Source organism: Petromyzon marinus (genome assembly GCF_048934315.1).
Source record: "Petromyzon marinus isolate PM22_M1 ecotype Great Lakes invasive population chromosome 85 unlocalized genomic scaffold, UKy_Petmar_22M1.pri1.0 chr85_unloc.1, whole genome shotgun sequence".
NCBI lineage: Eukaryota > Metazoa > Chordata > Hyperoartia > Petromyzontiformes > Petromyzontidae > Petromyzon > Petromyzon marinus.
The window spans coordinates 1,631,117-1,640,340 of record NW_027422646.1 but is presented as its reverse complement, the minus strand read 5'-3'; positions in this window follow the sequence as shown (position 1 = coordinate 1,640,340).

Here is a 9,224-nt window from a genome sequence, read left to right as displayed (position 1 = left end):
GTGGTGGTGATGGTGGTGGTGGTGATGGTGGTGGTGGTGGTGATGGTGGTGGTGATGGTGGTGGTGGCGGTGGTGGTGGTGATGGTGGTGGTGGTGATGGTGGTGGTGATGGTGGTGATGGTGGTGGTGATGGTGGTGGTGATGGTGGTGGTGGTGGTGATGGTGGTGGTGGTGATGGTGGTGGTGGTGATGGTGGTGGTGGTGATGGTGGTGGTGATGGTGGTGGTGGTGATGGTGGTGATGGTGATGATGGTGGTGGTGGTGGTGATGGTGGTGATTGTGATGATGGTGGTGGTGGTGATGGTGGTGGTGATGGTGGTGGTGATGGTGGTGATGGTGGTTATGGTGGTGATGGTGGTGGTGGTGGTTGTGGTGGTGATGGTGATGATGGTGGTGATGGTGGTGATGGTGGTGATGGTGGTGATTGTGGTGATGGTGGTGATGGTGGTGGTGGTGATGGTGGTGGTGGTGGTGGTGATGGTGGTGGTGGTGGTGGTGGTGGTGATGGTGGTGGTGGTGGTGATGGTGGTGGTGGTGATGGTGGTGGTGGTGGTGGTGGTGATGGTGGTGATGGTGATGATGGTGGTGATGGTGATGGTGGTGATGGTGGTTATGATGGTGATGGTGGTGGCGACGATGTTCCGCTAAGTGTGTGGGCTGCGGTGTTTGACGTTTCGCGAAGCGTTGAGGGGGCTTGACCGTGGCCCGAGAAGACCCGATGGTTCGTGCGGAGCGACGGGAGTCCTCGAGGTGGGTTCCAGGCGGAACGTTGGACACCGCTGTCAAAACGGGGCTGGGCACTCGCTCTCGTTGACACTCACATTCACTCGCCTATACATTAATTCACTCACCTACACATTCACTCGCCTATACAGTCATTCACACACCTACACATTCACTCACCTACACAGTCATTCACTCGCCTATACAGTCATTCACTCACCTATACAGTAATTCACTCACCTACACACTCATTCACTCGCCTATACAGTCATTCACTCGCCTATACATTCACTCACCTATACAGTCATTCACTCGCCTATACAGTCATTCACTCGACTATACATTCACTCACCTACACACTCATTCACTCACCTATACAGTCATTCACTCGCCTATACACTCATTCACTCGCCTACACTCTCATTCACTCGCCTACACACTCATTCACTCGCCTATACTGTCATTCACTCACCTATACAGTCATTCACTCACCTACACATTCACTCGCCTATACAGTCATTCACTCGCCTATACACTCATTCACTCGCCTACACACTCATTCACTCGCCTACACACTCATTCACTCGCCTATACAGTCATTCACTCGCCTACACAGTCATTCACTCACCTATACAGTAATTCACTCACCTACACACTCATTCACTCACCTATACAGTCATTCACTCGCCTATACAGTCATTCACTCACCTACACACTCATTCACTCGCCTATACAGTCATTCACTCGCCTATACAGTCATTCACTCACCTATACAGTCATTCACTCGCCTATACAGTCATTCACTCGCCTATACAGTCATTCACTCACCTATACAGTCATTCACTCGCCTTTTCAGTCATTCACTCGCCTATACAGTCATTCACTCGCCTATACATTCACTCACCTACACACTCATTCACTCGCCTATACACTCATTCACTCGCCTACACACTCATTCACTCGCCTACACACTCATTCACTCGCCTATACAGTCATTCACTCACCTATACAGTCATTCACTCACCTACACATTCACTCGCCTATACAGTCATTCACTCGCCTATACACTCATTCACTCGCCTACACACTCATTCACTCGCCTACACACTCATTCACTCGCCTACACACTCATTCACTCGCCTATACAGTCATTCACTCGCCTATACATTCACTCACCTATACAGTCATTCACTCACCTATACAGTCATTCACTCACCTACACACTCATTCACTCACCTATACAGTCATTCACTCGCCTATACAGTAATTCACTCACCTACACACTCATTCACTCGCCTATACAGTCATTCACTCACCTATACAGTAATTCACTCACCTACACATTCACTCGCCTATACAGTCATTTACTCGCCTACACACTCATTCACTCGCCTACACACTCATTCACTCGCCTATACAGTCATTCACTCGCCTATACATTCATTCACTCACCTATACAGTCATTCACTCACCTATACAGTCATTCACTCACCTACACACTCATTCACTCACCTATACAGTCATTCACTCGCCTATACAGTCATTCACTCACCTACACACTCATTCACTCGCCTATACAGTCATTCACTCACCTATACAGTCATTCACTCACCTACACATTCACTCGCCTATACAGTCATTCACTCGCCTATACAGTCATTTACTCGCCTACACACTCATTCACTCGCCTACACACTCATTCACTCACCTATACAGTCATTCACTCACCTATACAGTCATTCACTCACCTATACAGTCATTCACTCACCTACACACTCATTCACTCACCTATACAGTCATTCACTCGCTTATGCAGTCATTCACTCGCTTATACAGTCATTCACTCACCTACACACTCATTCACTCGCCTATACAGTCATTCACTCACCTATACAGTCATTCACTCACCTACACATTCACTCGCCTATACAGTCATTCACTCGCCTATACAGTCATTTACTCGCCTACACACTCATTCACTCGCCTACACACTCATTCACTCACCTATACAGTCATTCACTCGCTTATGCAGTCATTCACTCGCTTATACAGTCATTCACTCACCTACACACTCATTCACTCGCCTATACAGTCATTCACTCACCTATACAGTCATTCACTCACCTACACATTCACTCGCCTATACAGTCATTCACTCGCCTATACAGTCATTTACTCGCCTACACACTCATTCACTCGCCTACACACTCATTCACTCGCCTATACAGTCATTCACTCACCTATACATTCATTCACTCACCTATACAGTCATTCACTCACCTATACAGTCATTCACTCACCTACACACTCATTCACTCACCTATACAGTCATTCACTCGCTTATACAGTCATTCACTCACCTATACAGTCATTCACTCGCCTACACACTCATTCACTCGCCTATACAGTCATTCACACACCTTCACATTCACTCACCTACACACTCATTCACTCGCCTATACATGTGTAGAGGTGTTAACTAAGCGCTGTTGAGCAACCCGCGTTGCCACCAGGGCGGTGCAGCATTACCCCTGGGTACAACGGTTGGGGGTCAGTCGAGGTGAAACGGATCGTGGCCAGGGTTTGGTGCGCACCAATCAGACGGTTCCACGTGGGAATGTATGATTGGTTCTACCTGGCCACGAAAGGGGTATAAGACGGGTGACCCAACGGACCTCGGGCGAGTTCTCTCCCTGCACGAAGACAGAAGACTGGGCTGGAGTCCTAGCTAGGACCCTGGACCCAGCCTCCCGGCCCTTCTGAGGGGCTAAGGCTCGGCATACCCAGTGGTCAGGACCCACCGGGCCAGCGGTGGGTCAGATAGCCTCCCCTAGGTCCTAGCCGGAGGACTCTAGGATAGCGGTAGACGTGTGAGTCCATCCAAGTCCGGAGGCTGTGTACCTCCTTGGGTATCAAGGATGATAGCGGTAGACGTGTGAGTCCATCCAAGTCCGGAGGCTGTGTACCTCCTTAGCTATCAAGGAGTTTAGCTTTAGGCATGTGAGTCCATCCAAGTCCGGAGTCTGTGTACCTCCTTGGGTATCAAGGATGATAGCGGTAGACGTGTGAGTCCATCCAAGTCCGGAGTCTGTGTACCTCCTTGGGTATCAAGGATGATAGCGGTAGACGTGTGAGTCCATCCAAGTCCGGAGTCTGTGTACCTCCTTGGGTATCAAGGATGATAGCGGTAGACGTGTGAGTCCATCCAAGTCCGGAGTCTGTGTACCTCCTTGGGTATCAAGGATGATAGCGGTAGACGAGTGAGTCCATCCAAGTCCGGAGTCTGTGTACCTCCTTGGGTATCAAGGATGTTAGCGGTAGACGTGTGAGTCCATCCAAGTCCGGAGTCTGTGTACCTCCTTGGGTATCAAGGATGATAGCGGTAGACGTGTGAGTCCATCCAAGTCCGGAGGCTGTGTACCTCCTTAGCTATCAAGGAGTTTAGCTTTAGGCATGTGAGTCCATCCAAGTCCAGAGGCTGTGTACCTCCTTAGCTATCAAGGAGTTTAGCGGTAGGCATGTGAGTCCATGCAAGTCCGGAGGCTGTGTACCTCCTTAGGTATCAAGGAGTTTAGCTTTAGGCGTGTGAGTCCATCCAAGTCCGGAGGCTGTGTACCTCCTTAGCTATCAAGGAGTTTAGCGGTAGGCATGTGAGTCCATGCAAGTCCGGAGGCTGTGTACCTCCTTAGGTATCAAGGATGTTAGCGGTAGATGTGTGAGTCAGTCCTGGCAGGTCCGGAGTCTGTGTAACTCCTTGGGGTATCGGGTGAGGGTACCGAATATCCCTCTGTGTGTGTTAAGCGTTGTATAAGGAAATAATACAATAAACAGAGTGTACCTCCTAAAGAAGTCTGCTCGTCCTTACAACACTACACATTCACTCACCTATACAGTCATTCACTCGCCTATACAGTCATTCACTCACCTATACAGTCATTCACTCACCTACACACTCATTCACTCACCTATACAGTCATTCACTCGCCTACACACTCATTCACTCACCTATACAGTCATTCACTCACCTATACAGTCATTCACTCGCCTATACACGCATTCACTCGCCTATACATTCACTCGCCTATATAGTCATTCACTCGCCTATACATTCACTCGCCTATACAGTCATTCACTCGCCTACACACTCATTCACTCACCTACACAGTCATTCACTCGCCTATACAGTCATTCACTCGCCTATACACTCATTCACTCACCTACACACTCATTCACTCGCCTATACAGTCATTCACTCGCCTATACACTCATTCACTCGCCTATACAGTCATTCACTCACCTACACACTCATTCACTCACCTATACAGTCATTCACTCACCTACACACTCATTCACTCACCTATACAGTCATTCACTCGCCTATAAATTCACTCGCCTATACAGTCATTCACTCGCCTATACAGTCATTCACTCACCTACACACTCATTCACTCACCTATAAAGTCATTCACTCGCCTACACAGTCATTCACTCGCCTATACAGTCATTCACTCACCTATACAGTCATTCACTCACCTATACACTCATTCACTCACCTATACATTAATTCACACACCTATACAGTCATTCACTGACCTACACAGTCATTCACTCGCCTATACAGTCATTCACTCGCCTATACAGTCATTCACTCACCTACACATTCACACACCTCTACACTCATTCACTCACCTATACATTCACTCACCTATACAGTCATTCACTCACCTACACATTAATTCACTCGCCTATACACTCATTCACTCACCTATACACTCATTCACTCACCTATACAGTCATTCACTCACCTATACATTCACACACCTATACAGTCATTCACTGACCTATACAGTCATTCACTGACCTACCTACTTTACTTGGAATGGCTCCTTCTACAAACAAAATGAGGGTACCCCCATGGGATCCCCCTTATCACCAGTGATAGCCAATGTTTTCATGGAGAAATTTGAATCAGACGCCATCCAGACTTCCACCCTCAGACCTTCCCTGTGGAAGAGATATGTGGATGACACTCCCTCCATACAGAAACAACCAGTTGATACTCCGGTCAAAACCATCACACTTCCATATATAGCAGGCGTTAATTAAAAAAGATTTCCAAAATTCTAAACAAACACAAGATCCAGGTCCGGTTCAATACAGTACACAAAATTCGTGATCTGATCCCATCCGTGAAGGATGTCATTCCTGACTTACAGTACCCCGGGGTTTACAAATTGAGTTGTACCTGCGGTGACTGCTATATCGGTGAGACGAAGCGACATGTCTCTGACCGAATTCGCGAGCACAAATCAGATTTGAAACACGGCAAAACGAATTCTTCTGCCGTGGCTGATCAATGTTACAATGCTGTGGGTGATCACGATATAATTTTCTCCGACGCCAAGGTTCTTTGCAAACCCACGGGCTTTTATCAGAGATTTGTTCATGAAGCAATTCAGATCTACAAACACGGACACAATTTCAACCGAGAGGATGGTTTCAAATTAAGCAACCATTGGAAAGATGTTCTTAGCTCTTTCGGTAAAGTCACCACGTTGAAGGGAAACAATAAAATAATAAAATAAATATAAAACAATAAAAATTCTCACGACGTTTCGACCATAACACAAACGGTCGTCATCAGGTGTGTTGGTTTGCATTAATGTATTTATTTTTAAACGGTGTATTTATTTATTTATAAAAAAAAACCGTTAGCACCACGGGCAGCGATTTGCCAGATTGTTTAGAAGGACTTAGTCCATCTGTGTTCTGAAAAGAGGAGGGGGGAGACGAAATTTTAATGTACGCTGTCTGAAAGCCACCGTAAGCGTGAACAATCAATTAAGACCCGAAATGGTTTATCAAATCTTTCCAATGATTGCTAAGCCAGAATCCGTCTTCTCGGTTGAAATTGTCTCTGTGCTTGTATATGTGGATAGCCTCATGAACGAATCTCTCATGGAAGCCAGATGGCTTACAAAGAACCTCTGTCTTGGAAAAGTCAATGTCATGTGAGCCTACTGAATTATAACAGTGATCTGCCACGGCCGAGGTGTTGGTCCTACCGTGTTTAAGGTCTGCTTTGTGTTCACGAATGCGGTCCGAGACATGGCGTTTGGTTTCTCCAATGTAACTACTACCACAGAGGCAACTTAGTTTGTAGACGCCAGGGTACTGTATGTCCGGAATCACATCTTTTACAGACGGAACCAGATCACGGATTTTATGTAATGTGTTGAAACGGACCTGGATCTTGTGTTTATTCAAGATTTTGGAGATCTTTTTTGTGATCCCAGCACTGTAGGGTAAAGTGATGGTTTTGAAAGGCTCCTCAAGAGGGTTCTTCTTCATGGTTTGAGTGATAGCTTTGCGGATTGTATAGTCGGAGTAACCATTAGCCCTAAGAGCTTGGTGTACGTGCTTGAGTTCACTGCCTATGTGTTCCTGGTTGGATATGCATTGGGCTCTATGATACAGAGGCTTGATGAGAGAATTCTTCTGGGATGGATGGTGGTGGGAATCCGGTTTCAGATAAGCATCCGTATGGGTAGCTTTCCTGTAGACAGAGTGGTTCATTGAACCATCAGGTCTCTTTTTAATTAGGACATCCAAAAAGGTTAGCTTGCCATCTATTTCGACTTCCATGGTAAATCTGATGGCTGGGTGTATGGAATTGATGTGGTCGAGGAATTGGTCTAGAGCAGGCCGGCCATGTGGCCAGATGACAAAAGTGTCATCCACGTACCTCTTCCAGAAGGTCGGGCGTAGAGTGGCAGTCTGGATGGCGTCAGTCTCCAATTTCTCCATGAACACGTTGGCTACAACCGGAGATAGGGGGGAGCCCATTGGGGTGCCCTCAGTTTGTTTGTAGAAAGTTCCAATCCAAGTGAAGTATGTGTTGGTTAAGCAATGTCTCACCAGGGGAGGGGTACATCAGTGTTTAGTCCTTGATGAACCAAGTCTTCAATTATTGCGATGGTGTCAGGTACGGGAACCTTGGTGAACAAGGACACCACATCAAAACTGACAAGCAGGTCGTCTGGGGACAGGGAAAGACCACGTGTGAACACTACACACCACGTGTACACCACGTGTGTGTGGGGGATGACGTCACTCTATAGGCCCCTCCCCCCCCTCAAGAGTGGGGGAGGGGTCTGGGGGATAACGTCACTCTACAGGCCCCTCCCCCCCTCAAGAGTGGGGTGAAGAGTGGGGGGGAGGGGCCTGTGGGATAACGTCACTCTACAGGCCCCTCCCCCCCTCAAGAGTAGGGGGGGGTCTGGGGGATAACGTCACTCTACAGGCCCCTCCCACCCTCAAGAGTGGGGGGAGAGGTCTGGGGAATAACGTCACTCTACAGGCCCCTCCCCCCCTCAAGAGTGGGCGGGGTCTGGGGGATAACGTCACTCTACAGGCCCCTCCCACCCTCAAGAGTGGGGAGGGGTCTGGGGGATAACGTCACTCTACAGGCCCCTCCCACCCTCAAGAGTAGGGGGGGGTCTGGGGGATAACGTCACTCTACAGGCCCCTCCCCCGCTCAAGAGTGGGCGGGGTCTGGGGGATAACGTCACTCTACAGGCCCCTCCCCCCCCCCTCAAGAGTGGGGGGAGGGGCCTGGGGGATAACGTCACTCTACAGGCCCCTCCCCCCCCCTCAAGAGTGGGGAGGGGCCTGGGGGATAACGTCACTCTACAGGCCCCTCCCCCCCCCTCAAGAGTGGGGGGAGAGGTCTGGGGGATAACGTCACTCTACAGGCCCCTCCCCCCCCCTCAAGAGTGGGGGGAGGGGCCTGGGGGATAACGTCACTCTACAGGCCCCTCCCCCCCTCAAGAGTGGGGGGAGGGGCCTGGGGGATAACGTCACTCTACAGGCCCCTCCCACCCTCAAGAGTGGGGGGAGGGGTCTGGGGGATAACGTCACTCTACAGGCCCCTCCCCCCCCCTCAAGAGTGGGGGGAGGGGCCTGGGGGATAACGTCACTCTACAGGCCCCTCCCCCCCCCTCAAGAGTGGGGAGGGGCCTGGGGGATAACGTCACTCTACAGGCCCCTCCCCCCCCCTCAAGAGTGGGGGGAGAGGTCTGGGGGATAACGTCACTCTACAGGCCCCTCCCCCCCTCAAGAGTGGGGAGGGGCCTGTGGGATGACGTCACTCTACAGGCCACTCCCCCCCCTGAAGAGGCGGGTCTGGGGGATAACGTCACTCTACAGGCCCCTCCCCCCCTCAAGAGTGGGGAGGGGCCTGTGGGATGACGTCACTCTACAGGCCCCTCCCCCCCTGAAGAGGGGGTCTGGGGGATGGCGTCACTCTACAGGCCCCTCCCCCACCCATAGATGGTTCCAGAACGTGGGGGCGGAGAGGCCCTTGGCTGTGTCGGTTCCGATCCTCCCTAGACCCCGACAGAGCCAGCAGGCCAGGCTGTCCCACCTGATGTTGTGTTGTGCCCGAAACGTCACGTGGTTTACTTTGCTTTGTCTGCCAACCGCCACCGTGTGGCGACTTT